Below are 15,171 nucleotides of genomic sequence, written 5' to 3' on the forward strand. Positions count from 1 at the left end.
TACATTTCTGTCTGCCCTGGCATTCTCTGAAGAAAGGCAGTCTTTGGGTGGCACTGTGTGAATTGGTACCGAGAAATTGAGTGAATTGGTTGAACACATGGAGTTAAAGAGTCTTTGAGACATTGGTAGTTAAGAAATGGGGTGATGGATAGTTGAAGAGGTGGGATTAGCACAAGGTTTCTTTATTATACGCAGAATTACTTTAGTTTTGTAGAAGGGATATAAACCTCCCTGCAAGAGAGAAATTAAATCAGGAGGGTGTGCTGGAGAGAATACTAGACTGTGGTTGGCGGTGAAGGTAGAAGATGTTCAGCAAATTGGGGGGCAAATGTATGAAACTATCTCCTACCAGGAATACCTAGTAGGAGCAACAATCATAATACTATTCATGGTTGCAAACCACAAACATCTGAAAATAATCCTAAGGCAAGAGCAAACCGACTCTTGGGTCTAAGAAGACAGACCTGCTGCCGAGGAGGATGTAGACAAGCAGGTACATGTGGCCTGTCGGATCACATGTATTTTCAAATCTATGCATCTCGATCCACTTTTAATGGAAACTCCAGATATTTAATCACTAGTAATTAGTAATTCAAGGCTCTTCCTTGTTCTGATTTGCCTCTTGCGGAGTGTTACTGTTTCTTGTTTTTTCTATTGCACTTGATCTATCTAGGTCAGTGAGCTCACCGCTCAGCGGGCGGAGGGATTTCCTGCCCATGTTCTTCTGACATCTCTCCATACAGAGCCCCTTGTTCTGCACTTCAAGCTTCCCCTGCAGGATAGTTGAGATCTGTTTGTTCTGCTGGTAGTTCATCTCTTGCATCAACGGTGCTTATGCAGTGGAGATGGAGAGAAGGTGCAGAGGATCAAGGAACAAGAAGGAAGGTAAGATGTTGGGGCTTTCGGGGTGAAGGATCTGACATGAAACAGGAAGAAATGGTAGGAGAATGAAACAAAGGCACACACACACACACCCCCCCCCACACACACACACACACACACACGCACACGCACTCACACACACACTCACACACACGCACACACCCCCATGCACACACACACACACACACACACACACACACACACACACCCACAATTTCAGAATTTATAGTGCTGAATTAACTTTCAGGATATTTATCTTCCCTAAACAAATAAAAAGTATAGTTATCACAGCATTTCGTTTTTGTTTCAGTGCTGATGAAAAACGCTTTTACAAAGAGCGCTGTTCTCAGAATATTCTTGCACACCTGACAAGCTCACCTTTGCAGGCACATCCTCGATGTAAGCATCTACCAATGAATCCTCCCCAGTATGTGAAAATAAACACTGCAGATGCAGAACCATGCCAGCAAAACGTTAAACTCTCCCACATTGTACTTTAATTTCCTAATTTGTATAAGTCTTGTTAAACGTATCTATCTATCTATCTATCTATCTATCTATCTATCTATCTATCTATCTGTCTGTCTATTTAGATCTATCTATCTATCTCCCTAGATAGATAGATATATCTATAGACATATTTATATATAGATTTGTATAATGACAAGAAGTAAACAAAGACGCTTTAAAGCAATGCAGAGAGAACTATACATAGAAAGTAGGAAAACAAATAAATAAAGAAAAGATGAGTGTAAAAGTGAATGATGAATGCATGTTAGTTTGCTTTGCCGTGTCATCTGCAGTCTTTTCCAGAGCCCCCGAGTATCCCTAGGTGTACTGCATGCCATAAGATACCCGAACTGAAACCCTGGCTCATGAACAGAAACTTTTATTTGGCCATGCTCCTATCTACTTAGAGGGCAATTCCTGATTAGAAAGGAGTATCTGTGTCATGTTTTATATCTTTGGAATGGTAATGACAAGTCGTCTTTACTGGTAAAGTTGGATTTAACATTACTATTTTAGAACTGCCTCTTTTAGAAAGTGCTGTGAGGGAAAGCAGCTGGTATGCACTCAATGTACTTATCTAATCAAATATACTAATAGGCAATCGGGTTAATCAATTATCAACAATGTGCGTGCGCTAGCTGAAAAGGCCCTGCTAGACCTTTTGTACTAACAGTGAGACAGAAATATCCAGATAGAGATCTGGAGAACCTAGTGCACTGCTACGAACAATTAAAATAAACTAAGCATCAACACTTCGTTTGAAGACTTCTTCATTACCAGCAGTCATTCCATTTCGATTATTTTGCAAATGTGTATGAAATGTATACTAAGTTTTCAGTTGAATCTATACTAATATAATAAAGAGAGAGACCAAACCTTTGAGGCGGGTAATCTCAGGAACCACAGCACCAATCACAACACCCAATACAGTGTTGGAAAGGGCAGTTCCAGCAGAAGGACATAAGCTAAGTAGATGCCCACCATATACATTTAAAAGGTAAATGAACTGTGCCAGCAAAGTAGTCCCTTGTGGGGGTGTTTGCGTTGTGCTGTGGGCGTGTGCTGGGGGCGTGACAAATGCTGGGGGCGTGTGGTACGTTCCACCCTTCATGCCATGTCTCATATCGTGTGCTGCGGGCGTGTGTTGGGGGCGTGGGCGTGTGCGGGGCGCGGGATTACGGGAAAAAAAAGCGAGCGTTGTGCCCAATATTTCATTGTTTTTTCTTCCCACGTTCAACTTCCGGTGACGCCTGAAGCGCACACTGGAGATTTTCCACTTCTGTTGCGCACCGGCCGGGTGCCACGCACATCCGGACACAAGCCCCGCCTCCACGGAAATAGCAAGAAAGGGACTATCCCTCCCCCGGGAATATGTGACGATATTCCGCAAACCAACATCCTGCATACCATCACTCCGCAATTTATATAACGGGGGCCTATTACTCCGCAAAGACATCGTTTCTAAAACTTTTACAACGCATATGACTTTATCACGCATGCCATTATAATGCAAATGCATGTGTGGTAAAGTCATATACATTGTAAAAGTACAATATTAAAACATCAAATATATGTTTGTATATATGTGTATTATATATATATATATATATACACACATTTTTTTTATTTAATTAAAACATTTATTCTTTTAAATTGCATTATTTATATTAGTTTTATTTATTATTTTATTTTATTGCCCTTTACACCCTAAAAACTAATTCCACCCTGCTCCCTTTAAATACCCCAGCACCCCATAATCATAACCCACCCTTATGCCTTAAAATACCCCAACACCCTTAAACACTAACCCATCTTAACCCTATAAATAATACCCTGTACCCCAAAACCCAAATCTATCCCTAAACCCTAAAAATACCCCTCTACCCCAAAACCCAAACCTAACTCTGAACCCTATAAATACACCTGTACCTCAAAACTCAAACCTACAGCTGAACCATAAAAATACCCCTGTACCCCAAAACCCAAACCTAGCCCTGAATCCTTAAAATACCCCGTACCCCAAAACCCAAACCTACCCCTGAACCCTAAAAATACCCCTGTACCCCAAAACCCAAACCTAGCCCCGAACCCTACAAATAACCCTGTACCCCAAACCTACCCCTGAACCCTAAAATACCCCTGTACCCCAAAACCCAAAACTATATCTGAACCCTTAAAATACCAAACCCCCCAAAACATATACCTCAGTACCCCAAAACATATACCCCTATACCCACACTTACTTTATCCAAACATTTTAAAAAAAACATGCTTTTACCATTCATGCATTTACAATGAATTTCGTTGTAAATGTTTGCGTGGTAAAAGCATATAAAATGTAATGCCATGCATTATAATGGCATTGCGGAGTCATGGTACTTTCGTAGTGAAAGTATGCGAAGTGATGGTATGCGGAAAGAAAGTTGCGGAATAATGGCTGTTTACCCTCCCCCGGTAAGTACATTGGTGGCACGGCGGCCCACATCTCCAGCAACATACTCATATTTTTTCACCACCCATTTGAAAAATGCACAGGTCTCTCTCATTGATGGCCAGCACCGACATACACTTTTAGACACACCTCCCGCCACAAGTTCTAGAATTGCGAACTTTAGAGCTTGGGAGCTTCGTTCGAATCTCGGCATCAGGTCAACATCCTGTGATTCCAGGCCAATCGCTTTGTCTCCCCGTGCCTACCACAAATGAATGTGTTCTTCTGTAATGTAAATTGTGCTCATGCCATGTTGTTGAGTTCGCGCTATATAATATTGCAAGGAAAAATAAAGTAGGGAAACTCGAGTTCACACACTACTGAACGCACACTCTTAAGTGCATCAGCAGTGCACTGTGAATCGGAGCGTTTCACAGGATTGTCACAGATAAGAAATGCTATTAAAACGAAATCCTACAAAACAATATACTACTGGCCGACAGCAATTCATACCCGGACAACGTCGGGACGGGCTGCTAGTATTGTATATAGTTCTTTACACTCATTGGAGTGTGTTGAGCAGTGCCCTAGGTTCTCCAGATCTCTATCTGGATATTTCTGTCTCTTTTAGAAAGTGGACATTTCTCTGCTCTTACAACTCTGTGTGCCTGCATCCTGTCTCCAATACACGTCTGGGGGTGGGTGGCAGCTTCACTTTGTGCATTCCCCTTAAATAGCCACAAACACAGGAAGGCTAGTTACGTCTGAGTACCCATCTGCATTTTGGGGCAAGAAGGGAGGGAGGAGCTGACACTTATGTTATGTTATGTTTAATACTCTTATAATGCGCAACAGCTACTCCGAAGATTGTCCCGGTGCGGATCCAAGAGGAGTCACTGAACTAAACCAGCGTCATTTACGGGAACAGATGAGTTTTAAAAAATTTCTTGAAAACGAACGGGTCTTGAGTATTGCACAATGAAAACGGGAGGGCATTCCACGCCTGGGCAGCCTTAACAGCCAGGGAGCAGCTGCTCAGCTTGTGGCAGATAAAACGGGACACCCTTGCTAGGAGGAGAGCTGAAGAGTGCAGTTGTCTCAAAGGGACATAAAAGGAGAACCACTTCTGTAAATAGGTGGGCCCACGACCATAGAGGGCTCGATGAGCCATGACCAGGGATTTAAATTTAACCCGATCGCTACGGGATGCCAGTGGAGTATGCGGAGATGTTCACGCATGCTGCTCCTCTTAGCAATTCCCAGGAGCAGCCTAGTGGTCACATTTTGATTGACTTGGAGTCTATTCAGAGAGTATCCAGGAATGCCTATGTACAACGCATTAGCGTAGTCCAATCAAGAAAGGATGAAGGCACAGATAACCGTCTCTTTAGCAGGCATAGGGAGGAGAGGAAAAAAATTCTTTAGTGTTTTAAGAAGGTCAAAACAGCTGCCTGAGAGCTTTTTCACCTGAGCAGAAAAAGAGAGGTTATCCTCGAACCACATTCCTAGGTTTTTTGTGGATTTTCCATTAGAGGTTGGTAGAGGGAACCCAGGAGGCCAGATCGTGTCTCCGATGCCTTGAGGGAAGTTACTGTAGAGTGGGATCTCTGACTTGTTTTCATTACATTTGAGTTGGGCCGCAGCAAGCCACTCAAAAACCGAAGACAAGCAGTGCTGAACAAAGGATACAGAGTCCTCATCTTTTTCCCAGGTAAAGAGAAGCTGGGTGCTATCAGTGTAGGCTATCACTTCGCACCCAAGTCCTCAGCTAAATAGACGAGAGGAGTAACATAGATATTAAAAAGAAGGGGGCTAAGGGAAGACCCTTGTGGGACACCAGTGGTGACCGGCTGCGGAGTTGAGGTGGCCGGTGGCAGCCAAACCTGTTGAACCCGCCCTTCAAGGAAGGACCTCAGCCAGACCCAGGCAGCACCAGAAACACCAATCTCATTGAGTCGGGCGAGAAGCAGGGAGTGCGGGACCAAATTGAATGCTGCGGACAGGTCTAGCATTATCAATGCTGCTCTCCCACCGGCATCTAAACAGTCGCGAATGGCTTCGGAAATCTCCACCAGCGCTGTCTCGGTGCTGTAGGAGGAGCGGAACCCAGACTGAGCTGGGTGCAGAGCATCCGACCCTTCAACAAACTCCGCAAGTTGACTGGTCATCACCTTCTCACAGACTTTAGCTAAACTGGGCAAGAGGGAAATAGGGATATAGTTCCCTGGGGTCAGGGGATCAAGAGTGGGCTTCTTCAAAATGGGAAGGATTCTTGCTTGTTTCCAGGCCTCCGGTACCCTAGCCTCGGGGTTAATAGTCTTCGCGACTACGGTAAGCAATCTCGCTGCACAGGGGTCCGCGGGCAAACCCGATTTCAATCCCTTCAGGATTTTAAGAGAGCTAGACAGATCCACATAAGAAAAGGCTCACAGAGTGTGCCTGGGGACACCAGGCAGAATGGCAGTAGGCACAAGAACAGAAGGAGAACCGGGGCAGGAGGTGAAGGCCATCTGTGTTCTGTCCTCACATAAAGGACTAATTACCCCCCACGGGTAGTCTGGAGCCAGGATTGGAATGAAAGGGCTTCTGAGGACTTCAAAGGCCTTTCTTTGAAGTCACCCCCATCTCAAAAGCACAACTAGTTATAAAGTACTGAGTCTCTGACCCCAGCAAATCAGACACTTCTGGACCTGTAAAGAACCCCTGTCAGAAGACCTGCTGTACTGCTACAATGACTGTCACTCTGCTGGACTGTTGCTCTGGAAGAATGACTTTTCTGATGCGCCCTGCATTCTGATGCTCTCCGACCATGCTGATGGAGAGCTGGACACTGCCTTGAACCCAGAGTGATTTCCAAGAGCTTGTTGGTTTGCCTTCTATTGCTTGAGACAAAGGTATATCAAAGTCTCGAATCCTGCTCCTGTGCCTGGTTCACTGGAAGTTGACCCAAATACTTTCACCAGAGAAATCAACGAATCTCCAATCTGCTTGGAGCTGAACCGACGCATCGACCGTAATGAGAAAGTAAAATCAGCACATTGTCCTCAGAAACTGCCAAATCGCATTCGGAACTACCCCTTTGGACTGAACACATCGCTGCCACTGTGTGGAGATTGACGCATCACGCTTACAGCATGGATTACCCCAGCACATCACCTTTCAACCGCTGCAATGAGAATCAGCACTTCGCTAAACGGGCCAGATGCATCACAGCAGTTGCATGGAGAAATCTGGTGCAACACCCCCACTGCATGGGGACCATCAACGCATCTTGTGCTGCGACAAAGATAAAGGTACTTTTGCTCAGCAGGCCCTACATGGGTCCTGTAGCTGGCCTGCGCTCCCATCGTGGGTAGCCTGAACTCTTGACTTTTTCTCAGTCCAGTGCAACTAGATAAAGTGCTAGAAACACATTTATTCTCTGAAAAAATTCATATCACGACTTCTACATATTTTGGTTTTTTTGTTGTTTTGGTCTTGTTTTATTTATGAAATAATCTACTTTTGTAACCCAGTGTGGAGTCTTTTTGTGGTGTTTTCATTGTGTTACTGTGTGTTGTGCCGCACAAATAATTTATAGATTGCCTCTGAAGTTAAGCCTGTCTGCTTTGTGCCCAGCAACCAGAGGGTGAGCACAGGTTGTATGTATGTATGTATTTGAGCTTGTAAAGCGCACTGCTACCCGTTCGTAGGTTTCCTGGCGCTGTATAACTCTGGGGAACCCGTCCTGGCTTTCCCTGTGGGATGGTCCCTGCTGGGAGTCCCCAAGGTGGAGCCAGGCATCCCCGGAATTGATGGGGCCATTGTGGAGATTAGGCAAGCTAATGCCCAGAATTATCGAGTCCCTGACCCAAGTCCACAACCCTGCCGCGTCGGGAATTGAACCCTGGTCCTGGGCCGACTTCTGTTCCCGGGTCTGCCGCCTCTAACCAGTGAGCCACACTACTCCCTAGGTTACTACTACTACTAGGTTAATTTAAAGTATGTGTCTTACTTACCATGACTAGGATTGTGGTTCCTGCTTGGACAGGGTGCATACCTCTGCCAACCAGAAACCCAATTTCTAACAAGAACCATACTAGAATCGATGCTTTTTACAAAGCCTTTCAGTTCTTGGATTGTTGTTATAGTATAACAAGGCAAATTCCTCTCTATCAGATTTAAATTAACGGTACTTTAAAGGGGTGATGTCAGGACTCAATCTGTGGGCCCTGTCAGCACTTATCCAACTGCGCTGTTGAGTAAATCAAGAGGTACTACAACACGTGGGTGGACAAGGTGCGTTCTTGGAGACGTAAGATGGCCGCCGTCGTTGTCAGCGTGGAAGACAGCAGACGTTCTAGTCTTCCAGACCCCAGCTGCTGAGATTTCTAATGTGGAGCGCGAGCATCATGAAAAACGCGCACTTCACTGAAGACCCTAGCTGAGGAGGTTTGTTTTCCTGAAGCGACGAAGATTCTAGTCATAGCGTATCCTAGTTGGCGAAGTCAAGTATCAAAGTGATTAGGGTGAATACGTCGGAGTTAGACTCGGCGCAGAAAGTCAAGCGCGAGTCTCTGAGAACTTTGTGAGCGTCGAGCTAAAGACTGTGAAATCCCGTGAACAGCCGCTAAGCAGCTGAGGAGCGGCCGCCTGTCAAGGCTGTCAGAAATGAAATATCGTTGACCGCCGCTAAGCAGCTGAGGAGCGGCCGCCTTGTTAAAGTCGTCAGAAATTCACGTTCTAAGGGAAAAAGACCGGGCGAGAAGCGCCTACAACGCAAGTGACAGGAAGAAGCAAGCTAAGTGAACGACTATTAATCTATTGTGAAATATTGCACATATATATATATATATATAGACAATTCAATTTACAACTGTTGTTCTGTTAACAGTGGAACTTATAAGTTAAAACGTTCGCAAGAATAAGAAAGACAATATGTAAAAAATGTAAATACTTACCATAACAGCTAAAACAACTCGAAGAGCTCAGTGAACCTGCAAGGAAAGAAAAGAGAGCAAGAGTTATTCATCAGTTAGACACCTAATAAGTAAATAAGGAAAAACAATTCAAAACAGAAACCCATTTAACAAAAAACTCTGATATCAGTGAAGTAAGTGCATCTTCCCTACCCAAATATAAATAGGTAAAATAAGCCATAGTTACCAGAAACAAAATCAATCTATGTTTGCTGTCTATTGTTATATTAGTGACAACTGATAGCTGAGCAGAAGTCTAATCATTTCATAAGAAGAGAGGCAAGGTCCAGCAGCACAAGGGTGGGTGAGCAGAGAAAAGGCACGCATTCAATAGTAGACAAATGATAAACCATATGGTAGGAATGTAATGTTGTGTTATTGCTTTTAGGTTCCACAAATCTACCAAGCCACCAGAAGGCAGAGTCCAGAGGGAACCAGCGCAGGACCATTCTCTTCTCTGTTTGTTATTTTATCCACACCCCCTTCCCTGAGGGTAATGAAGGAAGGGTTCAGTGACTTGACCCACCGACATTGCTCAGAGGGATTTGGGTTCTAGCATCTCTGTTCCCGTGCAAGACCTTGGTGAGCCAGATAAGTTGTATAGTCCTGACAGAGTGAAGTGCCCAAGTAGCCTTGCACCTGAACAGAGATGGCAGAAGGAATTGATGTCCAGTCCTTAGGTACAATCTTAGATGCTATACAGAAGGAATTGGGAGCGGTGAGGGAGGAGAATCGAAGCCTGAGGCAAGAAGTGATCAGTGCTAGGAAAGAAACTGCTGATTTGGCGTTAAGACTACGCCAACCAAGTAGTTTAGAGAGAGAAGCCATGAACCCAGTCTTAGAGACAACTAATAGGTCCACTACTCAGGTAATACATTCTCTTTCTCCGGTCATTCCACTAGCAGCTCCAGAGAGATTTAATGGGGATCCTCAGAAAGCGCATATATTTTTATCACAGTGCTCATTACATTTTATGTGCCGCCCTTCGATCTTCCCCGACGCGCAGTCTAGAGTGGCCTTCATACTCTCATATCTTAGCGGAGATGCAGCTTCGTGGTCCATGCCCCTAGTCACAAGAGATGACCCCTTGCTACGGAATTTTGAGGATTTTAAACAAGAATTTTTAAGAATATTCGACCGACGGAGAATTTCTCAGGTGGTGGATAACGAACTCTTAGACCTTCGACAGGGAAATCGAGACTTGATTGCATACCTGGCTCAATTCAATAAGTTGGTTGTAGAGACCAATTGGCCAGAGAGCAAGAGAGCCGCAGTATTTTATCGTGGGCTGAGAGATGAATTAAAAGACACCTTGGCTCAAATTCCTAATCGGCCTACCGAAATTTCAGCACTGATAGATTTAGTGTTAGAGATAGATTTCCGTCAAGGAGAACGGCGTGGGGAGAAGAAGAAAGATTTTAAGGCAATACCTCCGAGATTTGACCGGGCTCGGTCAGATGGCACTAAAACCTCTGAGAATCATACAGGAATTGAACCGATGCAAATTGGGACAATAAGGGGCCCTTTCACTAAAGAAGAGAAGGAAAGAAGAAGAGCGAACAACCAATGTATGTATTGTGGATCCGGAAACCATTTCGTCCGAGAGTGTCCGAAGAAACCAAAGGGTCCATTCAAGCCGAAGGAAAACTAATGGCACCACCTGTGGGAGGAGTTGAGCAGGTGAGTGCGACTCAGGAAATAACTCCATATGAACACCAAGTCGCGAACACGCTACAGTCAGCGGAGCCGCATCTAATTTTGACAATGGAAGTGAAATTCAGACAGACTACCTTGACTGAAGTATCCGTGATGATTGACTCAGGTGCCACGGGAAACTTTTGTGATTGAAAGTTTGCCATGAGGGTTGGAATTCAGGCAATTCGGAAGGCCAAGAGTGAACCAGTTCGTGCTGTAGATGGGACAAATCTTTCTTCAGGGCCCATCGTGAGTCATACCGAGACTATCCAGTTGACAACCAGAGAAGGACATCAGGAGGAAGTTCAGTTTAATTTGATAGATGCCCCGCAATTCCAATTAATTCTTGGTCTCCCTTGGCTTACAGAGCATAATCCTACAATTAATTGGAGTTCCAGAACTATAGTGATGGATTCAAGCTATTGTTGTGAAAATTGTTTCGATTCAAAGAATCAACTTGAAAAAAACACCCCAGCGCAGGCCTTGTGTACCATTGAGCATTCCCTGTGTGTGATCAACGTTCAAGAAATTCCAGAAGAATATAAGGAATTCGCAGAAGTATTCAATGAAGTGGAAGCAGAACGCTTACCGCCACATCGAGTTTATGACTGCAAGATAGAATTAGAGCCAGGGTCAAATTTGCCATGCAGTCGTGTCTATGCCTTGACCGAGAAGGAACATCAACATTTGAAGGAGTACTTGGATAAGTATCTTGCCAATGGTTTCATTCGACCGTCCCAATCGCCAGTTTCGTCGCCTCTGTTTTTTGTGCCTAAGAAGGAGGGAGAATTGCGGACGTGCATCGACTACAGAGCCATAAATAAAATAACCAAGAAAAACAGATATCCTCTACCACTAATCTCAGTGCTTCTAGACCAAGTTAAAGGGGCTCGAATCTATACAAAGCTCAATCTAAGAGGGGCCTATCATCTAGTCCGGATGCGGGAAGGAGACGAGTGGAAGACGGCATTTCGGACAAGATTTGGGCTCTTTGAATATCAAGTGATGCCCTATGGATTGTGCAATGCCCCGGCCGCTTTCCAGCACTTCATCAACGACGTCTTGAAGGACTTTATAGATCGGTGTGCAATTGTGTACATAGACGATATCCTAATTTATTCTTCCGATGTGGCAAGACATCACGAGCAAGTGAGAGGAGTTTTACAGAAATTACAGGAAAATAAATTGTTTGTGAAGTTAGAAAAATGCGCCTTTGATGTAACCAAGGTGGAGTTCTTGGGCTTCGTACTGTCACCTTCCGGAATCGTGATGGACCAACGCAAGGTGGAAGCAGTGACAAACTGGAAATCCCCGAGAAGTGTGAAGGAAGTTCAAGGCTTCATAGGATTCGCTAACTTTTATCGGAGGTTTATTAGCGAGTTCTCCAAAAAGATCCTCCCTCTCACCAAGTTACTGAAAAAAGGAACCAAGTTTGAGTGGTCTGAAAAAGCATAAGAGGCCTTTCAATCGTTAAAGAAGAATTTCACCACTGCGCCAGTTTTATTGCATGCTGATCCCTCAGAGCCTTTTTATGTAGAAACTGATGCGTCAGATCAGGCGGTGGGAGGAGTGCTGTCACAACGGCACAAAACTATGGGCCAATTGCATCCGGTTGCCTACAGATCCAGAAAACTATCTCCTGCTGAAGTGAATTACACCATCACGGAGAAAGAGCTGTTGGCTATCAAGGACGCCTTTAAGGAGTGGCGACATTATTTGATGGGAGCCCGACATCAAGTAACGGTGTTTACAGATCATCGTAATTTAAAATTCTTGAAAATGGCCAGAACACTCACTCCACGACAGCTGAGGTGGTCGCTGTATTTTGCAGATTACGATTTCATAATCACCTTTCGTCCTGGAACCCAAAATGGGAAAGCAGACGCGTTATCCAGAATTGGTACTGAGTTCCAGAGAACCTCCAAAGACATTCAGTCGATCATTCCCAGTGATAAAATTATCGGAGCCATAACCACCATTCAACTACAAGAGTCAATTGCAGATGTCATGAGCGAAGAGGCCATGCAGAGGTGGGTGGAAGAAGACACCAACAGAAGAATAATTCAACAATTGCCTTATCATAAGGATGCCTTGTACCTACCAACAATCGAGTTGCGTCAGCAAGTAATGCAAGAGTGTCATGACGACAAACTGGCTGGCCACAAGGGAGAAGCTAAGACAGAAGAATTAGTCAAGAGACATTATTGGTGGCCTAAAATGGCGTCAGATATTGAGACGTATGTGAAGTCTTGTGAGATTTGCGCGCAGGGGAAGTCGGAACGGCAGGCTCCAAAGGGGTTATTGCAACCACTACCCACACCCCCCCATCCATGGCACACAGTTACATTAGACCTTATAACAGATCTGCCAGTCAGTCAGGGATTCGACACCATTCTAGTGGTAGTGGATGCTTTCTCGAAGATGGCCCATTTCACAGCTCTAAAGGGGGTACCTACAGCCAGTCAGTTAGCAGCTGACTTTAGCGCCCAGATTGTTAAAATACTTGGAATTCCTAAAATAGTGATTTCAGACAGGGGTTCTCAATTTGTGTCCCGTTTTTGGAAGGTCTTTATGGACGGGTTGGGAACGGAAGTTAGGTTCTCCACTAGCTACCACCCCGAGACAGATGGGCAGACAGAGAGGGTAAACCAAGAATTGGAACAATACTTACGACTCTTCCTTTTAAAAGAAGAAGGGAATTGGTCGGAATATTTGTGGACAGCAGAATTTGCTCATAATAATGCAAAGAATACCTCGACAGGGTTCTCTCCTTTCTTTGTGAATTATGGCAGACATCCAAATGCAACCATTCGACAAATGGAAACAGCAGTTCCAGCAGTAAAAGAAGTCATGTCACATTTGTTTTGAATCCAACAAGAAGCCATGAACAATCTTCGATCGGCAAAAACAAAATACAAGGAATATGCTGATCGGAAGAGAAAACCAGGACCTCTCATGGTTAAAGGTGACCAGGTTTGGTTAAGTACCAAAAATTTGAGACTCAAAGGAAACAGGAAGTTTCAACCTCGATTTATCGGTCCTTACTCTATCAAGGAACAAATTAATCAGGTCACTTATCGATTGGAACTGCCATCCAAGTTGAAAATACATCCAGTCTTTCATGTTTCGCTGTTAAAAAAGGCATCTACGAGTCTGAGGAGCCAACTACCTCCAAAGCCAATCCAGTTGGAAACTGGAACGGAGTTTGAAGTAAAGGAAATTCTGGATTCTAAGTGGTCTAAAGGCAAACTGTATTATTTGATAGACTGGAAAGGCTATGGCCCAGAGGAACGGTCTTGGGAGCAGGAAGAGGATGTTCATGCACCAAGATTAGTAAAATCCTTTCATCAAAGATTCCCTACTAAGCCAAGAAGGGAAGGATCTACCTTGTTGGGGGGTACTGTCAGGACTCAATCTGTGGGCCCTGTCAGCACTTATCCAACTGCGCTGTTGAGTAAATCAAGAGGTACTACAAACACGTGGGTGGACAAGGTGCGTTCTTGGAGACGTAAGATGGCCGCCGTCGTTGCCAGCGTGGAAGACAGCAGACGTTCTAGTCTTCCAGACCCCAGCTGCTGAGATTTCTAATGTGGAGCGCGAGCATCATGAAAAACGCGCACTTCACTGAAGACCCTAGCTGAGGAGGTTCGTTTTCCTGAAGCGACGAAGATTCTAGTCATAGCGTATCCTAGTTGGCGAAGTCAAGTATCGAAGTGATTAGGGTGAATACGTCGGAGTTAGACTCGGCGCAGAAAGTCAAGCGCGAGTCTCTGAGAACTTTGTGAGCGTCGAGCTAAAGACTGTGAAATCCCGTGAACAGCCGCTAAGCAGCTGAGGAGCGGCCGCCTGTCAAGGCTGTCAGAAATGAAATATCGTTGACCGCCGCTAAGCAGCTGAGGAGCGGCCGCCTCGTTAAAGTCGTCAGAAATTCACGTTCTAAGGGAAAAAGACCGGGCGAGAAGCGCCTACAACGCAAGTGACAGGAAGAAGCAAGCTAAGTGAACGACTATTAATCTATTGTGAAATATTGCACATATATATATATATATATATATATATATATAGACAATTCAATTTACAACTGTTGTTCTGTTAACAGTGGAACTTATAAGTTAAAACGTTCGCAAGAATAAGAAAGACAATATGTAAAAAATGTAAACACTTACCATAACAGCTAAAACAACTCGAAGAGCTCAGTGAACCTGCAAGGAAAGAAAAGAGAGCAAGAGTTATTCATCAGTTAGACACCTAATAAGTAAATAAGGAAAGACAATTCAAAACAGAAACCCATTTAACAAAAAACTCTGATATCAGTGAAGTAAGTGCATCTTCCCTACCCAAATATAAATAGGTAAAATAAGCCATAGTTACCAGAAACAAAATTAATCTATGTTTGCTGTCTATTGTTATATTAGTGACAACTGATAGCTGAGCAGAAGTCTAATCATTTCATAAGAAGAGAGGCAAGGTCCAGCAGCACAAGGGTGGGTGAGCAGAGAAAAGGCACGCATTCAATAGTAGACAAATGATAAACCATATGGTAGGAATGTAATGTTGTGTTATTGCTTTTAGGTTCCACAAATCTACCAAGCCACCAGAAGGCAGAGTCCAGAGGGAACCAGCGCAGGACCATTCTCTTCTCTGTTTGTTATTTTATCCACACCCGCTTCCCTGAGGGTAATGAAGGAAGGGTTC

The 15,171-nt window shown here is 44.3% G+C and overlaps 1 pseudogene across 1 annotated transcript in view; it reads left to right on the plus strand.

The window, feature by feature from the left end:
* The first annotated feature begins 772 nt into the window (after positions 1–772).
* The window catches only part of LOC144767749 (natural killer cells antigen CD94-like), a 132,717-nt pseudogene continuing 118,318 nt past the window's right edge, over positions 773–15,171 (plus strand). Inside the window, exon 1 of the transcript XR_013598333.1 lies at positions 773–885. The product of XR_013598333.1 is annotated as a natural killer cells antigen CD94-like (transcript). The remainder of the gene's footprint in view (positions 886–15,171) is intronic.

This window comes from Lissotriton helveticus, chromosome 7 (genome assembly GCF_964261635.1).
Source record: "Lissotriton helveticus chromosome 7, aLisHel1.1, whole genome shotgun sequence".
Taxonomy (NCBI): Eukaryota; Metazoa; Chordata; class Amphibia; order Caudata; family Salamandridae; genus Lissotriton; species Lissotriton helveticus.